Here is a 23,365-nt window from a genome sequence, read left to right on the forward strand (position 1 = left end):
ATGTACAAAGAACAGTCAAGAAACGTGAAGGAAATATGAAAAACAACTGTAAAATACCGGAAATAGGCGAATATTAATAAGGGAATTTTCCGGAATTTTTGGAAATTTTTCGGGAATTTTTCGGAGCTCGTATGGACGAGTTAACGGGGATGAAAACGGGGCCCGGGGAAAAGCCTGTTTAGGCGACCCATTTAAGCGAGGAAATGTTTATTTTATATTTCCTTTTTCTTTTTCCTTTATTTTTCCTTTTCCTCTCCGTTTCTTTTTCTCTCCCGTGCGTGCCGACACTGCCTTCTCCCGTGCCCTAAACGGCGCCGAGTGGTTCCCCTCTCCTTCTTTTACTTCTTCTTCCGATTCCTCTCTTTTCATTTCTTCCTCTTCTCCCTCATGCGAATCCCTGTGCTCCTCGCTACAGCCGACGATCGCCAGCCGCACGACAGTGCCGACGCCGTGATCTTCTTGGCCGATTCGTCTCCGCCGGCCACCAGATCTCGGTCCCTTTTTCCGATTTGCAGCCGTTATGCCCTAGCCGTTGTGTCTCGGCCGCGTTTTTTTTTCCACCTGACAGCGCCGGCGACGCACGAGCCCTTCCTTTGGTCGTTGACCAGAGGCGCTCCTTCTCTACCCTAGCGCCGGTGCCACCGCCGGCTGCCAGATGCCCGACGCCGCACCTCTGCACAGTCGCCACTTGAGGTCGTGCCACTGTGTACTGATCGCCACGGTTCCTCTGCCCTAGGCCGAGCCTTCTTCCCGCTCGAAGCTAGCACAGCGATGTCAGTCGATTACCGACACTGAGTGAGACATAGCTGTTGGACACCACCATCCGGATCACAAGAAGGGTAGGTTGTGCCATTGATCACTACTCTTCTTCTTTGCATAATGATCGGTCATTGTGTTCCTTAGGTTGTGCAGCTTTGGTGGATCTGAAATTTGGGTGTTGTGGGCTGCTCTTTGGTTCAGCAGCCACTCCTTTTGGCAGTGGACCAGTGATCACGACTGTGATTTTGAGGTAAGGTGTAATAATTTGGAATTTCTTAATGTGATTAGGAATTCGGATACGTATTGTAGTTAGATGATCATGTGGAGATTAATTCTTGTGGGAAGAATGATGGTCATATGATTAGGGTTTTGCCCTAATTTAGGATTAGAGATTTTATTTAGCTATTTGGAAGAGTTGTAGCTAAATAAAATATATTTCTATTTGTGACACAGGACTTTGACGCGAGACAAGTATCTCGGAGTCGGAATTGGACCTTTCTATTTTCGGAGGCGGGTACTTTGACTTATGTCTTTGATATGCATGATAATATGTTTAACATATAACAGTAATTGTGTTACCTGTTTATTTCGGTTGGTCACTGCATGATTAGTACATGTTGTTTGTTTATTTATTCTGCACTACATATTATCTACCTGATCACATATGCCTTAGGTAGTGACCTAACCACATGCTCTGTTATATTCTGGATCTAGGGTTTATTTGATACCCTCTTCGATTTGTGTGCCTTCTATTTGATACGTCTTCTTGTGGTACACACTTTGTATCTATTTATATGGATCATGCCATGTTATTCATGAGATTGCCATGTTCAGTATCATGCATCATGATTGCATGCTGTGCGATTGTCGGCTCTACTTTGGTTGAGCTCATCGCCAGTTACATGTACTGCACACATCACCCATGGATTTGTATATCTGGCTGGTGTGTGGCGGTTCTGCTGTTTGCTCCGTTGGTCTGGTGAGGTAGTCGGTAGTCAGTTCCGCTCTGTTTAGCTCCGTTGGCATTTAGGGTAGCAGGGTGGCCGGCAGATGGTGGACTTTGTTTGGCTCCGTTGGTCGGAGACTCGGTGGTAGCCGAGAGATATCCTCCCGTCATCGTGTCTGGGAGATGAGAGCATTGAGCTCCCCATTTATGATTTGGGGTCACGGGACAGGAGTCCGACAGCATCCCGTTTACTCTGTCATTGCACAGGAGCATTGATTTGAGTATGGGTTCATATGCATTTATTGCATTTTATTTGCTTGTGATTCTGCACTTATATGCTGCATTTGTTTGGATGCATTGATTGACATGCATGATTATGACTCACTCGATCCGACGACTGTTACCTTTATACTTTGATCCGGTCAGTGTTATCTCTTGATTTCATTTCAGTTGCATTTATCCTCCTCATATTCAGGAGTACGTATGATTAGTGTTGTATGTTATTTGTTTTATTATGCATATCGGTTGTACCGCTGAGTGTTGGACTCACCCGCCTCCATTGTTGATATTTTGAGGTTAATGCTGTCAGACCCCCCATCTGCACGTAGAGCTAGTTCTCTACTAGGTTGTTATTTGCTTTATTTTGGTTTTTCTTCCATCGGACTATGTTTTAGTTTTGTTTTGGATTTTATTTATGGATATTGTACGGATTGTTACCGTTTGATGGACTTTTGGATGGTTTGGTTTTATTCTACTATATGCCTGGACGGGAGAAGAGGTGAGTTCGTTGGATTTGAGCTTCGAGTGTAGTGGAGTAGGGTGGATTTTGAGTCGAGTCCTATTGTTATGGATATCTTTATTAAACTGCGTGGTGTTTGTCTTTATTTTTTGTTATCATTTAGCCGCTTGTGGCTGATGTATATGTGATATGTAGAAAGTTTCATATTGTCCATCGTATAGGGAGATGTTGCTTTCTGGCAGAGACTCCTTGGGCGTGACAATTTAGTGGTATCGAGCGGTATACGATACTTGCTGTGTTCAGTTTTACGATCTTTGTTTTCGTATTATGGATACTTTGAATAATCGATATCGGTTTATTGGGTATCGCCAAAGTTTGGCGATATTTATTTGATTTCCGTGTGTTGGATTTTGGGATTTATCCGATACCAATTGGTATCAGAGCAGGGTGTGATACCTGCGTTTGGTATTTTGGACATTTTTATACTAGCCCTAGTTGTGAGACAGATTAGTCTGGGCAGTTATTTTCGGTTGCACGGATTTGTCCGTTTCGATTATGTTATGGACTTCCGTTTTGGATTTATATGGATTTCCGGTGTTTTTGTTTTGTCAGAATTCGGGGATTGGTCAGCGATGGAACATCTCCAGACGGCATATAGGTATGATGTTTAATTTGATAGTTATGACATGTATTAGCACTTTATCTTTATTACCTGTCTGGATGTTGTAGCCATATTACATGTGATGGGTTAGCCATTGATCTTGCTCGACCCTAATAGAGATCAAGGATTATAGTCTCTGGTGATTTTATATATCTTACCACTAGTAGTTTTAGCTTTTGTTACTACTAGATGGTTAGGAAATTGAGGCACATACCAGCCTCTGCTATTGTTAGCTGGCTAATGGATGATACCTATTCCTGTTGACTTAGTCAGTTGAGTTTTTATACTCATATCTTTTGGATATTAGGGTACCCGATACGATGAAATTGTTTATTGGGGAGTTACCATGTTTGATCATTGTTGAGAATGGTTTGAGGTTGAGGGATATTGTGAGATCAGATATTTTGATGTGTTGATTTCTAATGATTTAAGAGAGTAAATGTTATGTGGTTGTTGATGATCTTTTAGTGGATAACTATTTTGATGATCTTTTATTTGGGTTGTCATTGATGGTGATATAGTGAGTATCCTGTATGGTGTTCACAGGTTGATGTTAATAATTGGTGATCAGATTATAAATTGGAAGCTAGAGAGTTTATGTGCCTATGAGATTTTTGATTTTAATAAATCTGGTTAATTGTGGTTAGTTAACAGGATGATAAAATTGATATTTGTTTCATCTGATATTAAACTATGTGGATAAATAATGATTTGATGTTTTGAATGCTAACTTACCCTCATGGAGAGTAGAGACTTATTCATCTGATATTAGTGGGCTGATATTTTTGAGGATAAAAAAAAAAAAAATGAAATGAGGGTGTCTTGATGATATTGAATTCTAGCTTTTTCTTTTGGGTCGTACACATTTATTCATATGATATTATGTGGATTGACATTCTCTAGTTTGAGATGATGTATTAGTGTTGAATTGACCCATGAACTGATTTAGTTATTTGATAATGTAGTATACCATTTGATCGTGGTTTGATATACCTTAGTTGCTTGTGGAGGATTAAGGTATTCTTGATTAGTTAGTAGATGAATGATTTAGTTTTGTTGGTTGATCAGTAGAGGATTGTCATACTCTATTCTTAGAGGTTTGAACCTTTAGGTTGTTTGTGCTTAGTTATGTATCTAGAGCACATTTGAGTACATGCTTTGTACTGACGTGGAAAGGACGGATTCAGCCGTATATCATTGTCGGCTTGGATAGGTTATAGAGGATCGATGTATTCTATTCCATGAAAACTTTGATCATGGACTGTATATATCTGGTGGGATAACTTGGAGGGTGCATTGGGATATATGACCTCGCTGATGTAAGGAAGTGTAGAGCTAATTGCTTAACACTTATGGGATACACTCGTTACTAGTGTATACTGGGAGAGTACATTTGGATTTGTGATGATAAAATTCTTCCCATTTGATATAGTCTTGGTAGGGTATGACATTGACTTGCAATGTTATACCACGGCTGTGTATATTTTTCTTGTCCGATACTAGTTCCTTTGAACTTAGAGCAGGGTTGTTACTGGATGATTAGGCTGCTCCATTTTGAGTTGCTTTTGATTGATGTATTCATGCTTGATACATATGTATGAATTTTGTTTAGATATACCCGTAACCCATGAGTGTTGGTAGCATAAGGTTGGTCTCTTTGATTGAGCTGGTATGCTGATTTTGCATGTCTATATTGCACGTATATGATGATTGTTATGTGTTGAAGGAGTCCTGGGTGGACTGTCCATTTGCAAGTAGTATATGTATCTATGTTCTGATATGGTTGAAGGTTTCTTGTGGATCATAGATATGTAGTTCGGTGTATCTATTTGAATGTATTATTGAAGATATCTTGTCGATTAAATCCGAGTTGTAGTATAAGTACATCGGTGGTGTTTTGATGGAGGTATTTTATCGATTTAATCTGAGTTATGAAATGTACATATGTATTGGTGTGGTATTTGAGGTATCTTTTTGATTATGTTTGATTTGTGAGCGCACCTGGATTTAGTATGCTTTATAGGAAGTATATGTTGGTTATACTCTTGACATAGGTGTATATATGTCATATGAGTGTTGTTCGAGGTGTATTGTTGATTTTACCTATGTTGATTTTGTACATGGGTTCGGTATGCATTGTTGGAGGTATCAAGATGATTTATACCTATGTTGTGAGTATGTTTGGTGTATATTAATTGGAGGAATATGTCGATCATACATATGTTGTGTGAGTACGTGTGCCAGGTATATATTGGTAGCAGCATGATGATTTTACTTATGCTGAATGCAGAATGTGGAGTGACTGCATTATGTCAGTTGTTGGATTTACCCATCAACTAATTTTCCTATCAGTGGATGACCCACTAGGATGCTGATAGAGTTGATGATGGATTTGATTAGTTTACTAGGTTGTTATAGCCTAGGTTAACCACAGTGATTTGTGGTAGAGAGATCTTGTACAGTCTCTAGCTGGATAGTTAGGTGCCTTGGGACACTTATGTATTGTTTTGTGGTGGAGCTTTGCTCCCACATATTACGGATTGCTAGTAGTGGAGCATAGCTCCTATATTTATTGCAGATATCTATTTCAGATTATTTGTGGTAGAGCGTTGCTCCCACATATGTGGTGTTTCCTGTGATGGAGCGTTGCTCTCACCCTGGAGGATTTATTCTTTGGTGATTTATGTTATTGATGATCAGATTTTTCGATTTATTATTGGAGATTTTATGGATAGGAATGTCTGTGATACGGACATTATGTGTATTGGTTTTTTCCATATAGGCTTACAGTGCCTTAGATGTTTTCAGGGACTCGATGATCCTAGTATGTCGAGGATGTTTGGATAGGTGTCCATTATCTTTGTGGACGATGTTGTGATCTATTACGGATCCGAGGTGAGTCACGTACACTACCTTTGCATAGATCTAGAGATGTTTCGATGAGAACATCTATATGTGATTGTCAGTAGTGTTGATTTGGATTGTCTTTTGTTATGATGTTTGGGACACACGGTCACCAGTAGGAGTGTACCGTGGTTCCACAGGAGATAGAGGTTGTTACGGTTGGGAGCAGCCGAAATCAGTGTAGGAGATCCGCAGTCTTTTGTGACTCGCAGGATATTACAGACCTTTCGTCGAGGGTTTCTCCGCATAGCTATGCTACTTTCACGCGTGACCATGAAAGACGTGAAGTTTACTTGGACTGAGGATTGCAAGACCAGCTTCTAGTAGCTGAAGCGGAGACTAGTGTCGGCTTTGATTTTTGGTTTTTACCTTCGGAAGAGGACGAATTTGTCCTCTACACCGACGCGTCTCTACAGGGTATGAGTGTTGTTCTGGTGCAGCACGGTAGAGTATTCTTATATGCTTCTCGATAGTTGAGGGAGCCTGAGAAGAAAATACTCAGTTCACGCTGTTATTTTTGCCCTGAAGATTTGGCGGCAGTACCTGTATGATATTACATTGAGATTTTCACTGACCATCGGAGACTCAAATATCTGTTCACTTAGAAGGAACTTAATCTCCGACAGAAGAGATGGTTGGAGTTTCTGAAAGATTATGATTTGTACCATTAGCTATCACCGGGGAAAAGCTAATGTGGTTGTCGATGCACTTAGCCAGAAGTCTAGAGGGACTTTAGTTTGCCACCGAGTTGTGGTCACAGATTTGATTCAGGATTTCTCTGAGTTAGACCTTGAGGAGCAGGGACAGACAGAGCAGGGTATTCTTGTTACCATAGTTGCTCAGTTGTCGATCAGGACGAGAATCCCTGAGGCCCAGTTGTTGGGACCTCATAGAGGTCAGCGTGAGGCAGAGTTGGTCTATATTATCAGACAGAGGATGTCAGAGGCATAAGACTGCCAGAAGTGTTATGCTGACCAGAGACAGAGACCTTTAGAGTTCTCCATTTGCGACTAGGTATTTCTGCGAGTTTCACCCATGAAAGGGGTGAAGAGATTGACCTCAGAGGTAAGCTAGCTCCGCGATACATTATACCTTTCCAGATCTTGGAAAGGATTGGAGCAGTAGCTTATCGGTTGGCACTATTGCCGTTCTTGGCAGACGTTCACGCCGTATTCCACGTATCTACGCTGAAGAGATACGTACCCGATCTGATACATGTGTTGATAGATAATCTCAGTTCTCCTTTCAGCCTGTCGTCACCTATGAGGAGGTTCCGGTATGGATTCTAGACCGGAAGGAACGTCAGTTGCGGAACAAGACTATCCGGCTGGTTAAAGTCGGATGGCAGCATCATTCGGACGAGGAGGTTACTTGGGAGCTCGAGGATACGATCCGAGCTCGATATCCCCATCTTTTCACTTGAGGTGTGTGATTTAATTCACCGTTCAGCATTTATAATCGTTACCAGTTATTAGTACTTGCTGATGGTAGATATTGAAATTTGGGGACCAAATTTTTATTAGTGGGAGAGAATGTAAAATACCGGAAATAGACGAATATTAATAAGGGAATTTTCCGAAATTTTTGGAAATTTTTCGGGAATTTTTCGGAGCTCGTATGGACGAGTTAACGGGGATGAAAACGGGGCCCGGGGAAAAGCCTGTTTAGGCGACCCATTTAAGCGAGGAAATGTTTATTTTATATTTCCTTTTTCTTTTTCCTTTATTTTTCCTTTTCCTCTCCGTTTCTTTTTCTCTCCCGTGCGTGCCCGACACTGCCTTCTCCCGTGCCCTAAACGGCGCCGAGTGGTTCCCCTCTCCTTCTTTTACTTCTTCTTCCGATTCCTCTCTTTTCATTTCTTCCTCTTCTCCCTCATGCGAATCCCTGTGCTCCTCGCTACAGCCGACGATCGCCAGCCGCACGACAGTGCCGACGCCGTGATCTTCTTGGCCGATTCGTCTCCGCCGGCCACCAGATCTCGGTCCCTTTTCCGATTTGCCGCCGTTATGCCCTAGCCGTTGTGTCTCGGCCGCGTTTTTTTTTCCACCTGACAGCGCCGGCGACGCACGAGGCCTTCCTTTGGTCGTTGAGCAGAGCCGCTCCTTCTCTACCCTAGCGCCGGTGCCACTGCCGGCTGCCAGATGCCCGACGCCGCACCTCTGCACAACCGCCACTTGAGGCCGTGCCACTATGTACTGATCGCCACGGTTCCTCTGCCCTAGGCCGAGCCTTCTTCCCGGTCGAAGTTAGCACAGCGATGTCAGTCGATTACCGACACTGAGTGAGACATAGCTGTTGGACACCACCATCTGGATCACAAGAAGGGTAGGTTGTGCCATTGATCACTACTCTTCTTCTTTGCATGATGATCGGTCATTGTGTTCCTTAGGTTGTGCTGCTTTGGTGGATCTGGAAATTTGGGTGTTGTGGGCTGCTCTTTGGTTCAGCAGCCACTCCTTTTGGCAGTGGACCAGTGATCACAACTGTGATTTTGAGGTAAGGTGTATTAATTTGGAATTTCTTAATGTGATTAGGAATTCGGATACGTATTGTAGTTAGATGATCATGTGGAGATTAATTCTTGTGGGAAGAATGATGGTCATATAATTAGGGTTTTGCCCTAATTTAGGATTAGAGATTTTATTTAGCTATTTGGAAGAGTTGTAGCTAAATAAAATATATTTCTATTTGTGACACAGGACTTTGACGCGAGACAAGTATCTCGGAGTCGGAATTGGACCTTTCTATTTTCGGAGGCGGGTACTTTGACTTATGTCTTTTGATATGCATGATAATATGTTTAACATATAACAGTAATTGTGTTACCTGTTTATTTCGGTTGGTCACTACATGATTAGTACATGTTGTTTGTTTATTTATTCTGCACTACATATTATCTACCTGATCACATATGCCTTAGGTAGTGACCTAACCACATGCTCTGTTATATTCTGGATCTAGGGTTTATTTGATACCCTCTTCGATTTGTGTGCCTTCTATTTGATACGTCTTCTTGTGGTACACACTTTGTATCTATTTATATGGATCATGCCATGTTATTCATGAGATTGCCATGTTCAGTATCATGCATCATGATTGCATGCTGTGCGATTATCGGCTCTACTTTGGTTGAGCTCATCGCCAGTTACATGTACTGCACACATCACCCATGGATTTGTATATCTGGCTGGTGTGTGGCGGTTCTGCTGTTTGGCTCCGTTGGTCAGGCGACTCAGCGTGGTAGCCGGCAGTCAGTTCCGCTCTGTTTGGCTCCGTTGGCATTTAGGGTAGCAGCGTGGTAGCCGGCAGATGGTGGACTTTGTTTGGCTCCGTTGGTCAGGAGACTCAGCGTGGTAGCCGGCAGAGATATCCTCCCCGTCATCGGGATTGAGCTCCCCCATTTATGATTTGGGGTCACAGGACAGGAGTACTCCGACAGCATCCCGTTTACTCTGTCATTGCACAGGAGCATTGATTTCAGAGTATGGGGTTGACATATGCATTTATTGCATTTTTATTTGCTTGTGATTGCTGCACTTATATGCTGCATTTGTTTGGATGCATTGATTGACATGCATACAGGATTATGACTCACTCGGTCTGACGACCTGTTACCTTTATACTTTGATCCGGTCAGTACAGTTATCTTCTGATTTCATTTCAGTTGCATTTATCCTCCTCATATTCTGTACGTATGATTAGTGTTGTCTGTTATTTGTTTTATTATGCATATCAGTTGTACCTGCTGAGTGTTGGACTCACCCCGCCTCCATTGTTGATATTTTCAGGTTGAGGCTGTCCGGAGCAGTTCCAGTCGCTGGCCCCCCATCTGCACGTAGAGCTAGTTCTCTACTAGGTTGTTATTTGCTTTATTTTGGTTTTTCTTCCATCAGACTATGTTTTAGTTTTGTTTTGGATTTTATTTATGGATATTGTACGGATTGTTACCGTTTAATGGACTTTTGGATGGTTTGGTTTTTATTCTACTATATGCCTGCCTGGACGGCAGAAGAGGTGAGTTCGTTGGATTTGAGCTTTACGAGTGTAGTGGAGTAGGGTGGATTTTGAGTCAGAGTCCTATTGTTATGGATATCTTTATTAACTGCGTGGTGTTTGTCTTTATTTTTTTGTTATCATTCCAGCCGCCTGTGGCTGATGTATATGTGATATGTAGAAAGTTTCATATTGTCCGCCGTACAGGGGAGATGCTGCCGAAATTTCTTCGGACAGAGACTCCTTCGGGGCGTGACAACAACAGAACAAACTAGTTCAATTTCCTTGTGCAGAACACAAAAGGAAAGCGATTCTAAAAGCTCTGCATGTGATTTAAGAGGCTGAGGCAGACACTTGAACATACACCATTTGTGTATATCCATTAAAAACTGACGTTTCAAGTTTTGCTAGCCAAGCCTTTGGAACAAGCCAAATCTTCCATCTTCGATAATTGGATCAGAGGCACGGGCAGGGCCGCACCTTGTTTGGTGAGTAAGTGAAGGACCAGCAACAGGAGGGAGTTCCCAGTAAACATCCAATACCGAATCCACAAACCTGCTGTTTTGAAAATGTTCTTCATAGGAGATTGCCTTGTTGCTATGGTTGAAAGCGTCTCGCATATAGCCTTGCGCACCCCACCATTCTTCACCATTTCCACAAAGTTCATCTCTGTCCACAGCTATCTCCCAGAACCTTTTCCTTTTCATGCTGATCCTTGCTTCATCACTCTCGATGAAGCAGCTATGTCCACCTCCTAAATTAAACAAAGTGGATTATCTTCAATGCTTATACCTTTTTACATGGAGATAATCGATGAAGACAAGATGTGAGGTATTTAAACTTTGATGCAAAAATGAACAAACTGCAACACAATAGTCACATCACAGATGACATAATGAGCTATTGGACGGCATCAAAATTTCACAAAAGAGAATAATTGCAATTGACAACAATTCAGATTTATGATTTAGCAATCGAGCATAAGCAAAAAAACATGGATTAACAAACCCAGCCTTAAAATTCCATTCTCATCTTTTTCATCTCAGCCTGCAAAAGAGGAGCATTGACCACTCAAACATTTGATCCTTCTGATTGATATTAGTATAGTACAGCAAAAGACAACACGGTTCGACTTTTATCACTGATCACTTTGTATGTTATGATCATTGGAAGGAGAAAAACTATTTGCACAATTAAAATTCAGAGAAAGAGCTTGAATTCTCTAAAAAAAAGTAACTAAAGAAAATTGTTATTAGATAAGATTCCAACAAAGACACGAAAGAAATTAGTTGCTTGAAAAGATTCCAAGAAAGAGCATACTCATCTATGCTAGATTAAGGATGCAAAAGTAGCTTTGACCATCTACAGAGAATGCAGGATCTACGAGACTTACCTCTAATATAGTATTGGCTGGCCGCATATATGTCTTAAGGAATAATGATCTCCAGATCCAGTATCGTAGTTATCCTCAAAAATAAGATGTTGGAAACCAGCATTTAGAGCTTGTTTTAATCTGTCCAAGAAATTATGAAAATGAACAACTAGATGCTAACAAACTAGCCAAAGAAATACACGGAGATTGTCAGAAAATTTCATCAAATTCCAATCAGAAACATCAGTAGCTATTTATCAATGCTTGTCAGGGCTAATTAAATTAATGGCACACAAGAATCCTTTGAAGCACCAGAAAACAAAAAGAACAAATATCCCATAATATAAAAATGTATAGCCTAAAATAAATCGTGTTATTGAATATCAAAGACTGTATCATACTTTTTTAAGTTTGAGAATCAGAGAGAAATTCCTATACCTTTTCAATTCATTCTGGTGATCATCAAAGAACACAAGAACCTGACTCAGGTCAGAAATCCCACGCTTCATCAAAACGCTCCCCCAGTCAACACTGCCAAAGTCCACAAACTCTTTTCCGGCAAAGTAAGTGCAATTCTTATCAACATATGCTGGTCCCTTTTCAGATACTTCTCTGGGTGGCGAGGCGATAGTGATATTATCCACGTCTCTGGCATTGCCTGCCGCAGAACCCAAGTAGAGTGGCCCTTGAAAGCACCACTTTCTATCATCAGATCTGGCTTAAGCCACCGTGCCATGAACCACAACCCAAAGCTGTAGTCAAATCCCAGGCCGTACATGTTGTTCTTGATAGGTCGAGTCTCATAGATCTTCACAAGCGACGGTGGAGGTAGCTGGAGGGAGGAGAGTTCGAGAGGCTAGAGTGCTGGATGGAGGCGATGTTGGATGGAGGCAGCGCTAGAGGGAGGCGACGCTGGATGTCGAGAGGCTAGTGCTTTTGTGCGGAGGCGACGCTGGAGGTCGACGCTGGAGATGGCGCTATACTTGCTGGAGGTCGGCGCTGGAGGGAGGCCGCAGGCGACGAGGGAGGCACGGGAGGGAAGCGGTGCTGGAGGGAGGGAGGGAGGCGACGCTGGAAGAGGCTAGGGCTTTTCTAGTGTTGGCGCGTGCATGTGCCTTGCACGTGGGAGAGTTTTATACTTGCTATGTGGTCCAGGGGTGGACCAGGAATTCCTGGTCCAGAAGATCCGCCCCCAGGAGATCAAAGTCAAGGCGGTCAATGCATATAGGGCATCAGCCAGTCTGGCGAAGCATGCCCCGACCGGGGAGAAAGATCTGATCCACCGTGCCCTCGACACGGGGAGCATTCAAGCAATCGACGCTCAAGGGAGCAGTATGCAGAAATCGGGCAGAGCAGCTATTCCGCTCGACCTAGTAGTAGACTCGACATCAGCCGAGCATGCGACAGTGGACTTCAGGTCGAGCGGCTAACCTGCTCGGCCCAGCAACCGGGCACGCGAATAGTGGACTTTCGAACGAGCGGCTATCCCGCTCGGCCCAGCAATAGAGCACGCGGACAGTGGACTTTCGGTCGAGTGGCTATCCCGCTCGGCCCAGCAACAGAACATGCGGACAGTGGAATTCCGACCGAGAGCTATCCCGCTCGGCCTAGCAACCGACAACACGCGGACGACGGAATTTCGGCCGAGCGGAATATCCGCTCGGCCAAGCAACAGACACAACATGTTATCTTTTGACATCCTTTTAGAAGCTAGTGCCGCTGACATGTGACATGATCAGATAAAGGATAGTATGGCGGAAGTTTCCACTGTCACTTCAGAGATATGTTCGGTCTGTTAAGGTACTGTGTCAGAGACACTTTACTGACGAGTCTTTTCAGGAAAAATTTGGGGATGCGTTCCCTCCTTGGGAAGCGTGCACATACGCTATTGGAGCTCTATATAAAGGGGGTCCAAGTATCGGTGGAGGCATTCGATATTTTACTGTAGCGCTACACTTTTCTTGTTGCTCCGCTCTTTGCTTTTTCGTCGTCGGGGACAGATTTAAGCGTCGGAGGGCTATCGCTGGGGATCCCTTTCCTGGCTCGGCACAGACGTAGTCTATATTGTAGGTCCGCATGAAATCCATAGGAGGTCAGCGTGAGCGCCACATCCCGAGCTTCCGTCTCTTCGACTTTCGGACAGGATTAGCTGACATGAAGGACGTGTCGATCCGATCGTGGTAGCTGCGGTCGAGGACGTCCATGTCGACGACTACACCGTCGAGGGCGAGGGCTCAGTCATGAAGAGAGTGGTCATGGCCACTAGCGATAACAAAGAAAGCGCATGAGGATGAGTAAGTGAGGTGGAGGAGAGAGGCGATATCGCCAAAGGAGCACAAGTAGAGGAGCAAGGCGAGTGATGTAGTCAAAATTAGACGTGAATTGGAGCTTGATTTCAAAGTCAAATAGAAATGGTCGCCGTCGATGGTTGGAGCTGGCCAGTAGCTAAGGAAATAACAAATATAAAGGATAACAATTTCAATCGGAATGGTCTATATTTATAATTATAATTTTTTAAAAAAAAAGCTAATTAAATAAATATTTAATTAATTAAAAATAAAACTATATTTGTATCTTTCTTGGATCATATTTTTGTTTCTTTCTCGTAGTAATGTCTTTCATCGCCAAATTCTAAAATATATATATATATATATATATATATATATATATATATATATATATATATATATATATATATATATATATATATATATATATATATATATATATATAAATAATAATAATAAAAAATGGGTTGGATCATATCTCAGTATAGCCTTTTAATAGATCCGTCCATGTTTATAAGAGAAAAATTTATCATAGAAATTAATTTGAAGAAAAAGAGTTAGTAGTGTTCTAGGCCTCCTAGGTACATATCTTTTGTTTCATTAATAAACATTAATATATTTATAAAAAAAATCATGAATAAAAAATCTTAATATTTAAAAGTTATCTTAATATAATTATAATGATAAATAATTATATTTACTGAACAAAATTTTTTTACAGATATTTTAAAATATTTTATTAGCCAAAGCTTTATATGATTATCAATCAAATTTAATATAATTACTAGTTAAACTTTTATATCTGCAAAATTCCCTTTCAGGATAAAAAATTAAAAATATCAGCCAAAAATTATTTTGATTATGAATAATTTTAATTATCAATTAAAATTAATTTTATTGATATTTTTAAATATTTCATTGGTTAAAATTATATTTGTTGAGTAAATTACCTGTAAAATTTATTTTAGCCACTAAAATTTTACCAATAATCATTTCTATTCTAGCAATGACACCGCGACAACTGACAGTGTATAATCCATGTTGTCCATTGATCCTAAACTCTCCATTAGTTGGCATCCATTATAAAATTCCATGTATCTTAGTAGACATTTACAAAAACTCATAGGATAAGAAGAGTAATGACTTCTCTACTATCACATCTAGTATCTCTTGCATTTTTCATATCCTTTATTCTTCTATTTTCGTCAGCATCTTCAAATGAAGAAAGAAAGGTAATTCCGAAGTTTGTAAATTTGCATTTCGAAAAGTGGTCTTTAATCTGTGTTATTACAATTAATATTACCATACATGAATGGCATTCTGCAGATATATATTGTGTATATGGGAGCTCAACACTCATCTCAGTACCCAACCTATGAACTCCATCTTAATTTGCTTAAAGAAATTCTTGTGAACTGGTAATAAATTGATGTATATATAAATATTATCTATTTTGTCAAATTTTGAGACTAAAACAATTGATAATGCAGCTCGCCTAGTGAGTCTTTGGTGTATAGTTACCAGAGGAGTTTTAGTGGATGATCCTGTCCGAATCGCTGAACCAAGGGACACTGGGCACGTGGCACGCTCCCAATCGTTGGAGTGAACTTCCGGCTGGTTGAACGAAGCTCCGGCGATCCTGCACAAAAGTCTAGCCGGGAAGGGTTCCCGGCGACGACCCTCCGACGCTCAAGTTAGGTAAGTGGTGGAGAAAGTGGCTGCCAAATTTGTATTATGCGTACCTTCGGCGAAGTAATAGCCTCTTTATATAGGATGGAGAAGGAACTGATGCACGCCTACCGAGGTGCGTACGTGTCAGCAACCCATACCACGGTATGCACTTGTCAGAGAGCTTACCTGACACCATGCTGCCACCGTCGAGCATGTCCTTTGATGGGACGGCAGGACCACCCGTTGTCAGACTAGAAGTATGGCATAGCCATACGACTTGACGGCTGTCAGCAGACGTCCTCGTCTTTTACCCACCGTCTGACGGGGGTGCCCGGCCCGCCGAGCGGGCGATGAACGTCGTCCGGACGACTTGATTCTTTGCGCCGTCCGGGCGGCACCTCCTTCCGCTCGGTCATTACGCACTGTTTTATTTGAGCGTCGGAACCCTGGTCCCTACCAGGGTGCCTTTTACTATCAGATTTCCCTTTCTTCTGAGTCCGGTCGGCTTGCCCTTTTCTGGCGAACCACTAGACCCTTTGACCTCCCCTCAGCGTTGACTCCGTATGGGGTTCCGGATTTTTACCGCCGGATCACTTGCCTTCCTCTCGAGTCTAGTCGAAGGAGGCAAAGTCCGACTGACTGGACCGCCGATCTGTCGAACAATGATCATTGCCTTAGGCCGCTCGGCCATGCATAAGGATGCTCAGCCGAGCGGCGATATCTTTCCGTTCGGCGATACTCTGTCCATGCCTTGTACTTTCTTGGAATCGATGTCCATTGTTCTCCCACACTACCCATCACGTGCTCTGCGCACGGTAAGAGGAGCTCATTAAATGCGGCTAGTAACCGGCTGACACGTGGCGACCGTGCATTTGTCAGAGTATGGCGGTTGCGTCACTTCCGATGGGACAGCCGCCGTTTGAAACGGACGATCCGATGACAACCTCGATATCGACGACCTGGATCGGAAGGTGGAGATCGTTTCCGGGCGGCGATATAAGACCCTTGACTCCGTTTCCGCCGCACTTCGTCCTCTTCGTTTCCAGATTCCTGTCACTCCTCCCTTCGCCGGCGGCTTCGTGCTCAGACTTTCCGACTATCACACGGCAACTTCCGATCATCTCCCTCGTTTGTAAGATCCTTTTTCTCGCTCCAGACGCATTCCTCTTTCTGTTAATCATCCTTGTCAGTCGGTTTTCTTCCATCGCTTGAACCATTTTCTTCTATCCCGCATTCTGGCCTTTCGATCATGACCAGTACCTCGCAGTCAACCGGCGGTGTTCCGGGTCTTTGGTACTCGAACATGGAAAGTCGGTTCGACGAGGAAGACGCCATGCGCCTTACTCGAGCATATGACCTACCGACCGACCACGAAATAGTGTTAGCCACGCCTTCCGATCGGCCTAATGATCCTCCGTCCGGCACTGTTGTCTTCTTCCGTGATCAATTCCTGGCCGGACTACGTTTTCCTCCTCACAAATTTTTCTTAGAAGTTTGCAACTATTTCCGCATTCCGCTCGGCCAAGTAGTTCCCAATTCTATTAGATTGCTGAGCGGAGTGGTAGTTTTGTTCAAACTGAACGGCATTCCCTTAACCCCAAAAATCTTCCACTACTTCTACTATCCCAAGCAAGCCGAGTGGGGCACCTTTGTTTTCCAATCTAGGATAGGCTTCGTCCTTTTCGATAATATGCCAAGCTCCAACAAACACTAGAAGGAGCATTTTTTCTATATACGCTTTCCCGAGCGGCCCACTTTCCGCACCAAGTGGCAGACGGCTATGCCTGCGCAACCGGAGCTCGGCAAGTTTAGAGGTGACGCAGACTATCTCCACGCAGCCGAACAGCTAGTCGGTCAGCGCTATCACATTGACAAGATGCTTCTCCCAGGAGTAATGCATATATTCGGCTTGTCTTCTACACCAGCCGATCTGCCTTGTAGCATGAGTAAGCTTCCCTATCTCCCCTTTTATTTTGTTCTAACTGATTTATTCTCTGCTTCTGCAGCTGAGGTCATGTGGAAGGCCAGAGCCACCGAGAAGCTCAAACTGAAGGTCGCTCGGATTGAGGCGGTGACGAGCAAGGAGGCCGCCGAACGGGGTCTTGCTCCGGCTGATCCGGCTGGCGAAGAAGGTGAGGGGACGTCAACGGTCCCAGAAGCCCCGGACGCCCCCGCCCCTCCTGATGAGGCCACGGGCAATACAGAACCTGCGGTTGAAGCTGAAGTGGAGGGCCGTTCGGCCGATGATGTGCCGCTGCGCACTCGGAAACACCGGCGACCGGAATCCGCACCTGCCTCTACGCTTGATGAGCCACAACCTGAGCAGGGCGTAGATGCGCCGGTGCTGTCCGGAACAGTTTCCGTCGAGAGTACCCCTACCCCTCAGGATTCTCCGAGGGCCAGCTTGGAAGTGCCGCCATCCGGCCCTTCGAGGACTCGACGACGTCTCAAGCGTTTAGGCGAGCTACCCACCTCTTCTGCTGGCGGGCCATCTCAGAGCGGGCCGAGCGGCCAGAATCTACTTAAAACCGTTCTGCGCCTCCCTTCAGAGGCGTACATGGCTGCCGCCGATCGGCCGGTGTTTCCTGAGCAGATGATCACTCTGACGGGTCCTCTCGCGCAAGCTTGGATAGATGCTCGGAGTCGTATAGCCAAGTTGACTCCCGGGCAGCTCGGCGACAGCAACCTTCAATCGGCTACCGGGGTATAGCCCCTCTCCTTCCTTTCTCTCTTATTTGAAGTTTTTAACCTGCTCGTGTTTGCTAGCAGAACTGGGTGGAGCAGATCGCCATTAGCGATCGGTTGGCCGAGCTAGAGGAGGAACTGAAGAAACAAAAAACGGCGGGGGATGCCAGGCAGTCAACGACCGCTCTGGAGAAGGCCAAGAAATCACTAGAAGCCGAGCGGAAACGAACTGCTGATCTGGCGAGCAAGGTCGTTCGGCTCGAAACAATGATTAAACAACGAGACAAGGAGATCCAGACGGCGACCACTCGGAAGCGACAGGCCATCAACGATATGGACCATATGAAGGTGGAGATCCGAGGGCTGGAGCAACGCATCAAGGATCTCGACGCTCTGCTGGCCACCGAAAAAGAGAGCCGCTCGGCTGATCTCCAAAGATTCGATGGGGACTTGAAGGATCTACAAGCCGCTAGTGACGCTGCCCATGCCGCGCTCAAGGAATATCAAGAGGGGGAGTCGGCCCGCTCGGACGAAGTGAGGAAGGCGTTCCTCCGCTCGGAAGACTTCGGAGAGAAGTTTACCGACAAGATATCCCTCACGTTCGAGGAGGCCATTAAGGCGGCGGTGGGCTATCTGAAGACCAAAGGTCACCTGTCTGCCGAGCTGACCATCCCCGACGAGGATCTGGCGAGCGTGATGGGCACCATCCCCGACGCTCTTTTTGATTTTGATGTGTGAGGAGCGTTTCTGTTTAACTTCTTTTAGAATTCCCGCCGTTCGGCCCCGATTATCTGTGTAAATGACTTTTTTGGCTTGCATATCAGACAATCTTCGGGTCCTTCCTATTTTAGCGAGAAATTTTTCCCTCGTCCCCACTTTAAGTGTTTTTTTTTTTTTAAAACTCTTCCGCTCGGCACCACTGATGGCGCTCGTTCACTTGTTCGCATTTTTTAATTCTGACTAACCATCTTTTACTTGACGCCTCGCCTCAAAGGGGTTTTTGCTGGATTTTCGCCTGGCTTCCCGCTCGGATGTTTATAGACGCCGGCTCGTCTTCCGATCTTTATCGTCGGAGCTCGACGGCGCGGATATTTATAGCCGGTCGGCGCGGCTCTCGATTTTTAACGACGGGGCTCGTCGGCGCGTCCGCTCGGATTATTTATAGACGCCGGCTCGTCTCTAGATATTTATCGTCGGAGCTCGACGGCACGGATATTTATAGCCGGTCGGCGCGGCTCTCGATTTTTAACGACGGGGCTCGTCGGCGCGTCCGCTCGGATTATTTATAGACGCCGGCTCGTCTCTTGATATTTATCGTATGAGCTCGACGGCGCGGATATTTATAGCCGGTCGGCGCGGCTCTCGATTTTTAACGACGGGGCTCGTCGGCGCGTCCGCTCGGATTATTTATAGACGCCGGCTCGTCTCTTGATATTTATCGTCGGAGCTCGACGGCGCGGATATTTATAGCCGGTCGGCGCGGCTCTCGATTTTTAACGACGGGGCTCGTCGGCGCGTCCCAGTGAGACTACACACCCGGCCGAACGGCTCAGGCCTTCGTTCCAGGCAATAACCTCCCTCTATCACCCTGATCAGCGTAGGGTTTTGGTTTTCCTTCCTGCCACACTAGTAAGCAGCCCGGCGGAACAGCTCGGGGTCTTCAAGTTCGAACGATGCTTATATTCTATACGCAGCCCGGCCGAGTGGCCTGGGGTCTTCGAGTCCGAGCTCCCGACTCGGATATGAACCTCACGGCCGAACGGTGAACCGTTCATCGGAGAATGCTCAATGTGATTTTATCTTTTTGCTTCCTACATCGCAAGCATATAGGCGACGAAAAAGTGTATACATTTATATTTAGCGCACCTGTCACCCCGCGCGGAGAACGTACTCCTGGCCGAACGGCTCATGGTCTATTTCGTTGAGCATTTTGGCTCAGATAATTTACCTCCGTCCGAACGGTACGGGGCCTTCGATTTTCGAGCGCTTGGCTCGACCCATATACCTCCGGCCAAGCGGCACGGGGCCTTCGTTTTTCGATGATAATGCCTTATTTTCGCTCTTTTGACTTTTCATTTCTGCATTTTCAGTAATCAGTCGAAAAATGTACACATGGTGATTTTCAGTGATACACCTCTCACCCCGCCCTGTAAGGCTGGAGGTGGTTCACGCTCCACGGTCTATCTAGCTGCCACCCGTCCTCCTCCTCCAGATAATACGCGCCCGAGCGGAGCTTTTCGATGATTTTGAAAGGACCCGCCCATGGAGCTTCAAGCTTGCCGACGTCACCGACCGGCTTGACCTTCTTCCAAACAAGATCGCCGACTTGGAACGATCTGGGAATGACGCGCCGGTTGTAGTTTTGCTTCATCCGCTGACGGTATGCCATCAGCCGAACGGACGCCTTTGCCCTCTCCTCTTCCACCAAGTCCAGCTCCATGTTTCTTCGTTCGGCGTTGTCATCATCGTAGCTCTGGATCCGGGCTGACTCAACTCCGACTTCGACCGGAATAACAGCCTCACCGCCATATACCAAATGGAATGGTGTGACTCCTGTCCCTTCTTTCGGCGTCGTTCGGATGGCCCACAAGACGCTCGGCACTTCATCTGGCCAACTCCCTCCCAAATGGTCGAGCCGAGCGCGCAGAATACGAAGAATTTCCCGGTTGGCGACTTCAGCTTGACCGTTGCTTTGAGGATAGGCCACGGATGTGAAATGTTGCTCAATGCCGTAGCTCTTGCACCAATCCTCTAACATCTTCCCTGTGAACTGCCGCCCGTTGTCGGACACTAGTCGGCGAGGGATGCCGAATCGACAAATGATGTGTTGCCAGATGAATTTTTTTAACCATTTGTTCAGTAATCTTTGCGAGCGGCTCGGCCTCCACCCACTTGGAGAAGTAATCTACCGCCACTAGTAAGAATTTCCTCTGCCCGGTCGCCATCGGAAATGGACCCACAATATCCATTCCCCATTGATCGAACGGACATGAGATGGTTGATGCCTTCATCTCCTCTACCGGTCGGTGAGAGAAGTTGTGATACTTCTGGCATGAAAGGCAAGTAGATACTGTCCGAGCGGCATCTGTTTCAAAAGTATCCGGCCAAGAGGATCTTCTTGGCTAACGAGCGTCCGCCCGGATGACCTCCGCATGATCCTTGATGTACTTCCTGGAGGATGTAAGCTGAGTTCTCTGAGCTTACACATTTCAGCAGAGGACGCGAGAAAGCTTTCTTGTAAAGCTGATCTCCGATGAGCGTAAACCGACCGGCTCTTCTTCTGAGGAGCCGGGCTGCATATTCATTGGATGGTGCGGTGCCCGAACGGAGGAATTCTATAATAGGTGTCCTCCAGTCGCTTGAAAATGTGAGGCCTTGCATCCGGTCGACATACGCCACCAGCAGCGTTTTTTCAATTGGTTGCTGAATGGTGACCGGCGTTATTGAACTCGCGAGTTTGGCTAACTCATCGGCCGCCTGGTTCTCCGTTCGGGGAATCTTCTGGATAAACACCTCTCGGAAAGTAGCTTTGAGTTTTTCAAAGGCCTCAGCGTAGAGCTTAAGCCGAACACAGTTGATTTCAAAGGTGCCGGAAAGTTGCTGAGCGGCTAACTGTGAATCCGAATAAAGTGTCACCCGACCGGCCCCCACATGCCGTGCGGCCTGCAATCCGGCTATAAGGGCCTCGTACTCGGCTTCATTGTTAGTCGCTTTGTAATCTAGCCGGACGGATAGGTGCATCTTTTCTTCCTGAGGTGAGAGTAGTACTATTCCGATCCCACTTCCGAGCCGAGTGGAGGATCCATCCACATATATTCTCCACATAGCTTCCGGCTCAGGCCTTTGCACTTCGGTCACAAAATCAGCCAAGGATTGGGCTTTAATCGCCGAGCGGGGCTGATATTGGATATCAAATTCACTTAATTCTGTCGTCCACTTGATAAGCCGTCCGGACGCTTCTGGATTCAACAGCACCCTTCCGAGTGGACTGTTCGTTCGGACAATGATGGTGTGAGCCAAGAAATACGGTCGAAGGCGCCGAGCGGCTAGAACCAAAGCTAAGGCCAACTTCTCGAGCCCAGTGTAACGAGATTCTGCATCTTTTAAAATGTGGCTTAGAAAATACACCGGCTGCTCTTCGCCGCTCGCCCTCACAAGTGCTGAGCCTACAGCATGCTCAGTTGACGATAGATACATATACAGTGACTCCCCCCCGATCGGCTTGGCCAGCACAGGCAGAGAATTTAGATATGTCTTCAACTCTTCAAACGCTCGGTCACACTCTTCATCCCACTGGAACTTAGTAGCCTTGCGCAGGATCTTGAAGAATGGCAGGCTCCGGTCGGCGGTTCTGGAGATGAATCTGGATAAAGCAATTATCCGACCGGTCAACCTTTGCACTTCTCTTGTATTTCTTGGGGGCGGCATATCTTGCAGTGCTTTCACCTTGCTGGGATTTGCTTCGATTCCCCGCTCGGTCACTATATACCCCAAGAAACGCCCTCCTTTAGCTCCGAACAGGCACTTCTGGGGGTTTAGCTTGACTCCATATTTGCGCAATGTTCGGAAGGTTTCTTCCATATCCTTGAAAAGATCGACCGCTCGGACGGATTTGATAAGAATGTCGTCCACATAAACTTCCAGGTTCCGCCCGATCTGCTCCTTGAACACCTTGTTCATCAAGCGTTGATAGGTGGCCCCGGCATTCTTCAATCCGAACGGCATCACTTTGTAGCAATATGTGCCGTCGGCCGTTACGAAGCTTACTTTTTCTTGATCCTCCCGGGCGAGCGGCACTTGATGATATCCTTGGTAGGCGTCAAGCATGCAAATTAATTCGCAGTCGGCCGTAGAGTCCACCAGCTGATCTATCCGGGGCAGAGGATAAAAATCCTTGGGGCATGCTTTGTTTAGGTCTCGAAAGTCGATGCAGACCCTCCACTTGCCGCCCGGCTTGGAGACCAATACCACGTTGGCCAGCCAGCTCGGGAACTGCACCTCGCGTATGTGGCCGGCCTTCAGAAGTTTTTCTACTTCCGCCCGGATGATGGCATTTTGTTCGGCACTGAAGTCCCTTTTTCTCTGCTTCACTGGCCGAGCGTCCGGTCGGACATGCAACCTATGCTGCGTCAGGCTCGGCAAAATTCCGGGCAACTCATGTGTCGACCAGACAAAGACATCATGATTTCGCTGGAGGCATTGGATCAGCTTCTCCTTCTGCTCTTCCTCCAGATCCGAGGCGATAAAAGTCGTGGCCTCCGGTCGGGTCGGATGGATCTGAACTTCCTCCTTTTCATCATAAATTAAAGCAGGAGGTTTCTCGGTTATGGCGTGTACCTCGATTCGG

At 45.6% G+C, this 23,365-nt stretch overlaps 2 pseudogenes; one reads left to right on the forward strand and one right to left on the reverse strand.

Moving 5' to 3' along the window:
- Window positions 1-12,465, reverse strand: LOC122014307 (annotated as a pseudogene).
- LOC122015725 overlaps window positions 12,346-23,365 on the forward strand; it is a 16,379-nt pseudogene continuing 5,359 nt past the window's right edge.

This window comes from Zingiber officinale, chromosome 8B (genome assembly GCF_018446385.1).
Source record: "Zingiber officinale cultivar Zhangliang chromosome 8B, Zo_v1.1, whole genome shotgun sequence".
In the NCBI taxonomy this organism is placed as follows: Eukaryota; Viridiplantae; Streptophyta; class Magnoliopsida; order Zingiberales; family Zingiberaceae; genus Zingiber; species Zingiber officinale.